Genomic DNA, 12891 nt, shown 5'->3' with positions numbered 1-12891 from the left:
GCATACTTGGTTAGAGCAGAACAGAGAGGGAAAGTAAGAGAGGAAAGACAGGAATTTTTTTGTAGCACATGTTACATTAAAAAATTAAAAACTGTTCAAACGTTTTATTGAGATGTGTTACATTTATAAAAAATAAAAACTGTTAAAACGTTTTATGGAGATGTGTTATATTTTAAAAAAACACACACGTATAACAATAATACCAACACACATACACATATAACAAGAATACCAACACACACGTATAACAATTATACCAACACACACATATAACAATAATACCAACGCACATATATAACAAGAATACCAACACACACATATAACAATTATACCAACGCACACATATAACAATAATACCAACACACACACATATAACAATAATATCAACACACACATATAACGATAATACCAACACACACATATAACAATAATACCAACACACACATATAACAAGAATACAAACAGACACATATGACAAGAAGACAAACGCACACATATAACAATAATATCAACACACACATATAACAAGAATACCAACACACACACATATAATAAGAATACCAAAATATGGTTTTTAACTTTCTCAAAATGTTATCATTTGTGAATAGAACGTACTACCAGATGCCAGACATTCACAAAATCTCAAAACAGTACAATTGTGTGTTCACATGTTTGTCTAAAGCTGATTTCATATAGACAGAAGAGCTATATTACAAAAATTATTTTCAGTTTTTCTTATTTTACTTTGTAGGGAGAATCGAACTTACTTAGCTTGCATGTGTGCATGATTCAAATGGTCAGTTGTGTAACAAAAATATAGAAAGAAAGCTTAAAATGGTTACATCCGATTGATTTTATGGATAACCGACATGACCGTGATTCAGAATGTCGCCATTTCTATGCAAAAAAAACAGGTGAATTTAAGAAAGACGCGTACAGAATAGAGGACGAGTTAAAAATATGTGCTGCGTATGTAGGCATGTCCAAGAAAATTTGAAATGTGTTGATTTTTTGAGTTAATAGTTTTGACAACAGAATGTCGAGTTGTGATGTTAATAGTTTTGACAAAATGGTGTCTTGTGGATTTGGACGATTTGAAAACAAAGTGTAAAGTTTTGGAGTAGCAAGTTTTGATAACAGAATGTAAATATTTTGAATTGGAAGTTTTTAAAAGTGTATTATTAACCTGATAAGTCAAAGTACTCAGAAATCAAAGGGCTTCCTACCTGTGGCTCACACTCTATATGAGATACATAGATATTTGTATGTTCTATTAAAATTCTTTTGATTCAGTATATTTTTGCATATGACACAACAAGTTCCTTTTATGCCAATCTCTCTTGTACTTGGTTCACCAAGTACAAGAAATATTTGGCTGGCAGTTTTGTCTAATAAAACTTCCTGATAATACAGATTTTCTAAAGATTAGTTTCATACATAAAACCCTGGTGGTTCATTATATTTTTTCTCACTCTGTTTAACCAAATAATATTGGGGAAATTAACTTCTAACGTTGATCCTTTCTAATTCTTGTCTCATTTTATTATATCAGCTTTAATAGTTCCGTTTTCTAAGCACGTAGCTGTAGGAATCGTAGAGTCATAGTCGATGGTGTATATGTCCAACTGTTGTTCCCATGACTTGCTGCAGCATTCAATATTCAACATTTTACAGATGATATGGATATATTTACACAATCCATTGTATTTCATTGTATAGTAGCCATCCTATAGCAAATGCCAAATGGTTCAAACTAACTTCTCTGTTGCACAAATTACACTTGTCCTACTGAGATCCTTCATCTTATTAGAAGCATTGGACATGAAACCTTGATCATGAGCAGTCATTATAATTCTTTCCTTATAATAGTGGCGCTATCCTCTTTTAAGCCAGTCTATAAAACCTTCCTTATTCGTAAACTCCTGGATGAACAAATCCAGAAAAGATTTGTCATGCTATTGTTTGGCTCATTTGTTCAATTTTATGTAATGAAAGTTCTGGAGTATTTTTAAAGATTCATTTTGGTGATTTCTGTAGCAGACATGTCATATTTGTAAAATGGTCTTGTGCAACATAGTTGGCTGATGACTATGTGATAGAGGTTGTACTACTGGCTCTTGCTTCATGATGCTGGTATACAATTTTGAAGTATGGAATTTGGAAGATCATCAGATATTGTTTCCCCGTATGTGTTAGCATATGATGCAATAAATCTGACTTCTGTCCAAAGGAACCACGTACTTCACAAAAATATGGTTTGTCTCTTTTGTTTTAATTTTTTATCACTTTCTTTTTTTCTGGGGATGGGGCATTCTACCGAATGCCAAATATAATCCCATTAGTTTAGTTACTCCAACCAAGAGATCGTTTAAAGATTATAACCGTCCCTTTAAGTGCTATTATTTGTATTTCTTTTGCACTTGGTTCACCAGGTATATTCGCCAGATAGTTTTTGAAATTCCATCCCATTAGCCCGATTGCTCCTACAATGACTGGTATAATTGATATCTTCTTAAAATTCCATTTTCTTTTCATGTCGTACATAAGTCCTTGATATTTTGTTATTTTCCCCTCTATGCTCTGTTAAGGCGAACATAATTAGAGACGCTTACTTCCACTAGGGTTGACACTTTCTCCCTCTTGTCCAATATCACTGTCAGTCTTCCATATGTTTTTTCATATGACGTACCAAACTTGACTTGTGTGCAAAAGAGGAATCACATACGTCACAAGTATTTGGTTTCTCTCCCGTATGTGTTCTCATATGAGTCAATAAATTTGACTTACATGCAAAAGGAGAACCACATACTTCACAAGTATATGGTTTCTCTCTTGTATGTGTTTTTGCATGTCTAAACAAACTTGACTTCCGTGCAAAAGAAGAACCACATACTTCACAAGAATGTGGTTTGTCTCCCGTGTGTGTTTTCATATGATTCAACAAACTTGATTTCCATGCAAAAGAAAGACCACATACTTCACAAAAATGTGGTTTTTCTCCCGTATGTGTTTTCATATGACTCAACAAACTTGACTTCCATGCAAAAGAAAAACCACATACTTCACAAAAATGTGGTTTCTCTCCCGTATGTGTTTTCATATGACTCAACAAAGTTGACTTCCGTGCAAAAGAAGAACCACATACTTCACAAGAATGTGACTTGTTTTCCGTATGTCTTTTCATATGACTCAACAAAGTTGACTTCTCTGCAAAAGAAGAACAACATACTTCACAAGAATGTGGTTTGTCTCCTGTATGTCTGTTAATATGAGTCATTAAACTTGACTTCCATGCAAAAGAAGAACCACATACTTCACAAGAATGTGGTTTTTCTCCCGTATGTATTTTCATATGACTCAACAAATGTGACTTACGGGCAAATGAATAATCACATCTTTCACAAGAATGAGGTTTGTCTCCCATGTTTGCTCGAACCAAATTCCAGAAAAATTATATGCAATGGAACGTATGATAAGATATGCTAATAAATTTCGACTTTAGAAAATTTATCTGAAGAAATTATATTATTATAAACTTATTTACGTCACCAATGATGTAAGATCCTTCATTTTCATTAATATATTTCTTTTCAGTGTTGCAAATTCTGAAAATAAATAATAAATTTGGAAGAAACAGCGTTTAGTTTAATTGAATTTATTATGTTTATTTTTATAAATATAAATTTATTAATAATAAAATACAAAATAAAATAAGTATAGTTTTAATCAATACTGGTTTGTTAAGAAAATGGTTTCTTTTTTCAAATATTTAATTAAAAATTTTACATTCATTTATTGTAGAGATGAGGATTGATTATTCATATTATTTGAATTCTTCAGAATACTGTTTTTATATTGGGTGTTAGTTTCACAACGTTTCTATGTTACCTCTGAATATCTTATTTGGATGTATTTTCTCGAACTTGGAAATCTTTCTAACGAACAAATATATACAAAATTCTTATGTTTGTTTGTTTAACCAGCATATCAACATTCTTTGGGTCAATTAATTATGTTAAAAAATTTTGATACTTCTGGAGTCGATTTTCGCTGGGTATATTCAGGTAATGTTTTGGAATACTTTGTTTTTTGATCGCATTTATATTTTATGGTAAAAGCTTGCACTTTTTAGAAAATTTACAATGGTTTAAGAGTTTTCATTATCGAAGAGTTCTTTTAACTTTGGGGCATTGTAGTAGTGTTGACGGCTTTGAGTGTTATTTTCACAATGTTTCTATGTTACCTGCGATTTTATTCAGGTGTATTTTGTCGGAATCTTTTTCTTCAACGCACTAATCTATACAAAATTCTGATGTTTATTTGTGTGTTTGACCAGCATATCGACCGTCTTTAGGTCATTTAATGCTGTCTATGAGGTTTTAAACTTTTTGAGACTCTCAGAGTCGATTTTTGCTGGATATATTCGGGTAATGTTTTGGAATAGTTTATTTGATGGCATTTATATTTTATGGTAAAGGTTTGTTATTTTTAAGAAATTTTGAATAGTTTTTTCTCATAAGTTTGTGGCCTTGTAGAAGTATTCAGGACATTTTATAAATTAAAGGTTCTTTCAATTTTTTCTGACAAGTCCTTCATGTATGGTGTACAAACTGTTATCCACATAACATGACAGCAGCATTCAGGAGTGATTTTTGATATGCATTGTTATTAGTACATATTGATTTTGTTCAGTGTTGTAGGAAACAGATTGTTACTTTCTTTACATAATATACATTGTGAGAATTTAAGTTTTGATACTGGTTACATATTTGAAGATATTATATATTATTATTGTTGTGTTATGAGAGTCTTTTAATGACCCTCTTGCACTTTGGGCAAATGGAAATTAGGAAGATAGAAAAGGAACAGCAGCTGTTTGACACCGGTTGAAAGAATGCCATTGATTGGATAAAGAAATTATGACGTCATTACTATGAAATATTGATAAAAATTGAAATTGTTGAAAAAGAATTGGAAAAGAATTTAATAACTAAGTATTTAATAATTAATAGTATTTTTTAGAATTTAAAAAAAAAATTAAGTTAAGATAGAATTTAAGAATTGAAATTATTGTAAAAGAATTTAATAAGAATTTAATAATAGTATAAAAATAATTAATGTAGAAGTATTTTTAAAAGTTAGTCATTTAAGTTTAAGTAACAATTCGATCGCTGATTTGTAGTGAACTATTTTATTTTTATTTTAAATTTAAAAAACGTTAATTAGCTCTCCAGTGAAAAGAATTTTTTAAAGTTCAGATAGAATTTAAGAATTGAAAGTATTGTAAATAAGTATTTAATAAAAGTATTAAAATAATTAATGTAGAAGCAATTCGATCGCTGACTTATAGTGAACTATTTTACTTTTATTTTAAATTATATTGTGTATTAAATTAAATATTTCCGCGTATAATAATATGCATCAGAGAACAATATCAGTTATAATTATCTTTGGTTGGTTAAAAAAAATGTTTTATACTAAATAAAAAAAGTACTTTCGTATCATGCATGTATTTATTTATTTCTAAAACTATCATTTATTTAAAAAAAATTGTTTTCTAATACTGTCAATTTCAATATCGTATCTTTTTATCGTTTCTAATTAATTAAAATTATGCGTAAAAAATTGTTTAAGAAATTGTTTATTTATAAAATGACGTCATAATTTCTCTATCCGATCAATGGCATTCTTTCAACCGGTGTCAGACGACTGCTGTTCCTTTTCTATCTTCCTATTTGCCAAAAGTGCAAGAGGGCCCTTTCAATGATGTTAACCCTATGTGGCATCACATGACTTGAAAAGTAAAAGCGACAAGAGTTTAATTCCTTTGTGTCATAGGTTGAAGGTGCACACCCGTATGACAGCTGGTAGCAAATGCACTGAACGATGGGTTCAGGTTGTCAGAATTGGTATTGTCAGTGGTGTACAATTTTTTTTATGGCTGACGAAAAATCCACGGTACAGTAGCTTCATTTGGTGCCGTTTTTCAAAAAAAAAATTTTTTTTTGACTAGTTATTCTAACAAAAAGAAGAAAGAAGCCTGGATGAACAAATGATAAAGAAAGGCCATGTAAAGTTGTTCGAAAACAATAAGGTAAGATTCGACTCTTTTTACGCTAAAAACTCTTTTTACGCTCCTTTACGCGCGCGTGTGTGTGTGTGTGTGTGTGTGTGTGAAAATATTGAATGAATACTACTTATTGTAATGTTCCTGAAATATTAAAAGAATTTTTAATTGTTAACATCAACAATTCATGCGTTAATTTTTATCTAAACAGACCATAATTTATTAAACTTATTTACGTCACCAATGATGTAAGATCCTTCATTTTCATTAATATATTTCTTTTCAGTGTTGCAAATTCTGAAAATAAATAATAAATTTGGAAGAAATAGCGTTTAGTTTAATTGAATCTATTATGTTTATTTTTATAAATATAAATTTATTATTAATAAAATACAAAATAAAATAAGTATAGTTTTAATCAATACTGGTTTGTTAAGAAAATGGTTTCTTTTTTCAAATATTTAATTAAAAATTTTACATTCATTTATTGTAGAGATGAGGATTGATTATTCATATTATTTGAATTCTTCAGAATACTGTTCTCATTTTAGGTGTTGGTTTCACAACGTTTCTATGTTACCTCTGAATATCTTATTTGGATGTATTTTCTCGAACTTGGGAATCTTTCTAACGAACAAATATATACAAAATTCTGATGTTTGTTTTTTTAACCAACGTATCAACATTCTTTGGGTCAGTTAATTATGTTAAAAAATTTTTTATACTTCTGGAGTCGATTTTCGCTGGGTTTATTCAGGTAATGTTTTGGAATACTTTGCTTTTTAATCGCATTTATATTTTATGGTAAAAGCTTGCACTTTTTAGAAAATTTACAATGGTTAAAGAGTTTTCATTATCGAAGAGTTATTTTAACTTTGGGGCATTGTAGTAGTCTTGACGGATTTGAGTGTTATTTTCACAATGTTTCTATGTTACCTGCGATTTTATTCAGGTATATTTTGTCGGAATCTTTCTCTTCAACGCACTAATCTATACAAAATTCTGATGTTTATTTGTGTGTTTGACCAGCATATCGACCGTCTTTAGGTCATTTAATGCTGTCTATGAGGTTTTAAACTTTTTGAGACTCTCAGAGTCGATTTTTGCTGGATATATTCGGGTAATGTTTTGGAATAGTTTATTTGATGGCATTTATATTTTATGGTAAAGGTTTGTTCTTTTTAAGAAATTTTTAATAGTTTTTTTCTCATAAGTGTGTGGCCTTGTAGTAGTATTCATGACGTTTTATAAATTAAAGATTCTTTCAATTTTTTCTGACAACTCCTTCATGTATGGTGTACAAACTGTTATCCACATAACATGACAGCAGCATTCAGGAGTAATTTTTGATATGCATTGTTATTAGTACATATTGCTTTTGTTCAGTGTTGTAGGAAACAGATTGTTACTTTCTTTACATAATATACATTGTGAGAATTGAAGTTTTGATGCTGGTTACATATTTGAAGATATTATATATTATTATTGTTGTGTTATGAGAGTCTTTTAATGACCCTCTTGCACTTTGGGCAAATGGAAATTAGGAAGATAGAAAAGGAACAGCAGCTGTTTGACACCGGTTGAAAGAATGCCATTGATTGGATAAAGAAATTATGACGTCATTACTATGAAATATTGATAAAAATTGAAATTGTTGAAAAAGAATTGGAAAAGAATTTAATAACTAAGTATTTAATAATTAATAGTATTTTTTAGAATTTAAAAAAAAAATTAAGTTAAGATAGAATTTAAGAATTGAAATTATTGTAAAAGAATTTAATAAGAATTTAATAATAGTATAAAAATAATTAATGTAGAAGTATTTTAAAAAGTTAGTCATTTAAGTTTAAGTAACAATTCGATCGCTGATTTATAGTGAACTATTTTATTTTTATTTTAAATTTAAAAACGTTAATTAGCTCTCCAGTGAAAAGAATTTTTTAAAGTTCAGATAGAATTTAAGAATTGAAAGTAATGTAAATAAGTATTTAATAATAGTATTAAAATAATTAATGTAGAAGCAATTCGATCGCTGACTTATAGTGAACTATTTTACTTTTATTTTGAATTATATTTTATATTAAATTAAATATTTCCGCGTATAATAATATGCATCAGAGAACAATATCAGTTATAATTATCTTTGGTTGGTTAAAAAAAAAGTTTTATACTAAATAAAAAAAAGTACTTTTGTATCATGCATGTATTTATTTATTTCTAAAACTATCATTTATTTAAAAAAAAATGTTTTCTAATACTGACAATTTCAATATCGTATCTTTTTATCGTTTCTAATTAATTAAAATTATGCGTAAAAAATTGTTTAAGAAATTGTTTATTTATAAAATGACGTCATAATTTCTCTATCCGATCAATGGCATTCTTTCAACCGGTGCCAGACGACTGCTGTTCCTTTTCTATCGTCCTATTTGCCAAAAGTGCAAGAGGTCCCTTTCCATGATGTTAACCCTATGTGGCATCACATGACTTGAAAAGTAAAAGCGACAAGAGTTTAATTCCTTTGTGTCATAGGTTGAAGGTGCACACACGCATGACAGCTGGTAGCAAATGCACTGAACGATGGGTTCAGGTTGTCAGAATTGGTATTGTCAGTGGTGTACAATTTTTTTTATGGCTAACGAAAAATCCACGGCACAGTAGCTTCATTTGGTGCCGTTTTTCAAAAAAAAATTTTTTTTTTTTGACTAGTTATTCTAACAAAGAAGAAAGAAGCTTGGATGAACAAATGATAAAGAAAGGCCATGTTAAGTTGTTCGAAACAATAAGGTAAGATTCGACTCTTTTTACGCTAAAAACTCTTTTTACGCTCTTTTACGTGTGTGTGTGTGTGTGTGTGTGTGTGTGTGTGTGTGTGTGAAAATATTGAATGAATACTACTTACTGTAATGTTCCTGAAATATTAAAAGAATTTTTAATTGTTAACATCAACAATTCATGCGTTAATTTTTATCTAAACAGACCATAATTTGCGATTTTAGTCATCATATCGGTGTCACTGGACACATGTATCCATAAAAATAAAACCGAGTCTTTAAAGAAAAGGGAATAATAAAATCCATTCAATAATTGATATTTTAAAGTTTATTATCGATTTTCATATTAAGTTAAATGAAATGAAACACACACACACAAAATAAATAAATAAACCACGATAAAATATTTAGTTTAAAATAAAAATAACGATTTATTAAACGACTTTTTATTTACTGGATATTTTTTCGGCATTCACCGGAAGTTATTATTTCCCCTAGATAGTTCGATGTGTTTATATTTTTAACACTATTAATTAACACACGCATATTGAGAGTAGATATGGTAAAAAAAACTGAAAGAAAAAACAAACAAAAGAAATAAATGTTGAAAACACAAAGAGAAAAGATAAGAATCGAGAAGTTATAAAAGGCTGAATGGGGAGTCGTATTCGTAATGAAATGAACAACACAACTAGAAGTAAGGGGGTCTGACATGTGGGTAAAGAAAATAAACAAAGTTCGTAGTTAAGATGAAATAATATTGAAAAAAATAACGTTCAAAATATTATAATGTGTCTTTAAGAAGGAGAATGTTTCTTACCGGAGATGACTTAAAACGGCGAAGGACAACAGAAGATAAAAGACAGAGACATGTGTGGATAAAAAGGCTGCTGACTACAATTAAGGAACAAAACACCGGTCAACCTACCGGTGTCAAGAGTCAGAGGAAACTCCGCAAGAAACACGTCTGGCCAAGGGAAATAACTGTTAAAGGAATTAAAAATATTCGTGTATATATATATATATATATATATATATATATATATATATATATATATATATATATATATATATATATATATATATATACTAGCAAAAGCGAATTTGGGGAATTTGGGGGTATCAAAACCAAAGCAAAATATGATGAAAGTAAAAATAAAATAGATAAACTCCATAATTTATTATACCATACCTGTTCACACTGAAACACTTATCACAATATACTGTGGATCTATATTAAAAAAACCTTGTTAAACTTTGTGACATATTTTCATTCTATGGAGGTCAGGTGCAAACGAACTCCCCATAATTTTATTATACCATATTTCTTCAAAGTGAAACATAATTATCAAAGTATACTTACGCAGATAGATATGAAAAGTCTTTATTAAAGTTTGTGCCTATTTCCATTCTATGGAGGTCAGGCGTGAACGCAGACCCCACAATTTTTTTTATACCATCCCTATTTAAGTTGAAACATACTTATCAAAGTATTCTTATGTACATCTTTATCAAAAACACTTGTAAACGTTTTTTTTTTTTCATTTTTCAATTTCTTATTTCCATACTTTGTGGACCAGGCGCGAATGCAGACCCCACAATTTTAATGAACCACCGTTCTGCCAGATCAAATATACCCATTCCTGTGTCGCGATACATCTTCTATCATTATATGTAATCAGTTTTTTAAAATAGTAAACCATATAGGGGCCTATTCGTGACCAGACACACACACACACACACACACACACACACACACACACACACACACACAGAGGCATTCAGCTTTATATATATATTTATATATATATATATATATATATATATATATATATATATATATATATATATATATATATATATATATATTCTTTTTATTACCGTATTTTTCTGTTAAGTTACATTATTGTTTCAGCTACCCAGCCGATTTTTTGGCCGTCTGTAGCATCTTCAGACTTTTACAGAAATGTTCGCTTTTGGAATGTTCCCTGAATGAAAGAGTGGATGAATGATGTCAGGGGAGAGGTGCGAGAAAAGCGGAAAAAAGAAGGAGGGAACAAGGGGGAAGGTGGTAGGAGGGTGCTTGGTATGTCAGTAATGTTTTAGTTTTGGGGTTTAAAGGCGTTTTGTGGTTGTGGGGAGTCTGGGGAGTTCATTTCTTGTGTGGCTGAGGGCATAGGGATATATGGAGGGGGAGGGGGATATGTGGGCGTATGAGGAGGGGGGTTACTTTAAGATTCGAGTCTTAATGTTTAATTTGTTTGGTGTTTCGTTGGTGAGATGATTTCTTGGTAAATATGTCTTGACCTGTTGGGTGTTCACTTTGGTTAGGAGGCGGGGGGAGGGCTATGATTCGGTTTATTTATTTTGTTTTTTATTTTTTATTTACTTGTTGTTAAATGCTTGGAGAGGGTTAGCTAGCGGCCCCACATACGCGTACATACACATATCTACATTCATCTCCGCTCTGGCATGTAAGTACGTGCACATAGGCGTGCATGCATGTATATACACCCGCACCGCTCTTGCTGACCGAAATTTTCCTTAAGGTGGTAAATTGAGTACGTGTTCGTAAGCATGGATCCATACATACATAGATACATACACATCGACAACACCCAGTGATCCTAAGTAGCCATGCTTATAGATTTTTGATGAGGAGTTTGAGGTAGTTTATATGGGGATTGAGTACTGTAGTTATTGTTCTCAGTTGGGGTATTTGGTTATTTAGCGTATTATTGATCAGTTTAGACGGAAGGCTATATTTGGCGTGTTATATTCTAAGATATGCGTATATATATATATGAATTTAGGAAAACCCGCCCCCTTTTGCTAAATAGGAAAACTGGTCCCTTATTGAATGAATATCGATTGAAAACACATTTTATGACTATTCTTGAATGAGATATTGTTTTTACAAGAGAATACATATCCCATAATATATTTTTAAATATTTTTATTTGTTTACTGTTGTTTTAAAAAAATTAAATTAATTTTTCTAAGTTTTCATTTTCTACCTAGCTTTGAAAGTTTTTGGTCTTTCCACTTATTTAAAAGAGTTTATTTAGTTAAAAAAATGTCGAGTATTACTTTTGAACAAAAAATGTCCGACATAAGATGATCACGTCTTCGTGGTCTCGATAATTGCTAAAAAATGATGTGATACGTAGGGTGAAGAACATAGGCGAAGATGCGTTAGGAGGGAACAGAACACGAGAGTAAAGCTATTATTAGTTTCGTACTAAGTTTGTTTGCATGTAGTTGGTGTTAGTTTCGTATCATAACATCCCCTCTGTCTAGTTATGTGTTAGTATGTGTTGTTTTTTTTGTTTTTTAGTCCTTGAACCTTGTTGGGGGTTTTATGACTCGTCCAGATCGATTATGGGTTGAACTTTCTTGGACTGGTTCTTCCTGTGTGCCTTTTGTATTGTTGCAGTGTTTGTTTGTTTTTGCATTATATTGTTGCAGTGTACGTTAGTTTGTTTTTGTCCATTGTCTACATGGGTTTGTCCCGTGTTGTGCATTGTTGTTGGTGCTGGGTCGTCAAAGCGGACTCTCTTCATTGTCGTCCATATTGGTACAGCAGGAAGGTGGGCTCTGTTGCGGTGGAGTCTGGTCCCGTTTGGAGTCTGTACAATGTAGCTCTTTGGGTTGTCCTCATCCTCCCAAACAATTGTCCTGGGGTACCATAGCTTGTCATCTTGGTTAGCTATGGTCACATGTTGACCTGGGTATAGTGGTGGTGGGTCTCTGGTTTGCATCATACCGTCGTGGTTTCTCTTCATTTCATCTGACCTTTCTTCTAGTTGCTGCTGGTGCTCTTCCTTTCTTGGCTCTACTCAGCTGGGGAGTGTCGTGGGTATAGCTCTTCCGAATAGTAGTTCAGCGGGTGATGGTAGGTTGCTATCTATTGGGGTTGCTCTGATCTGCAGTAGTGCTAGTATGTCGCTCTTGCCTTTAAGGCATTTTTTCCTTACTGATTTGCCATGTCGCACATGTCTCTCAATAAATCCGTTGCTTCTTGATTTTGTCAGCTACTGCTTTGCTGGT

The sequence above is a fragment of the Euprymna scolopes genome, chromosome 46, assembly GCF_053919585.1.
Source record: "Euprymna scolopes isolate OS-2025 chromosome 46, ASM5391958v1, whole genome shotgun sequence".
Classification (NCBI taxonomy): Eukaryota; Metazoa; Mollusca; class Cephalopoda; order Sepiida; family Sepiolidae; genus Euprymna; species Euprymna scolopes.
Note: the sequence above shows the minus strand (reverse complement) of the source record.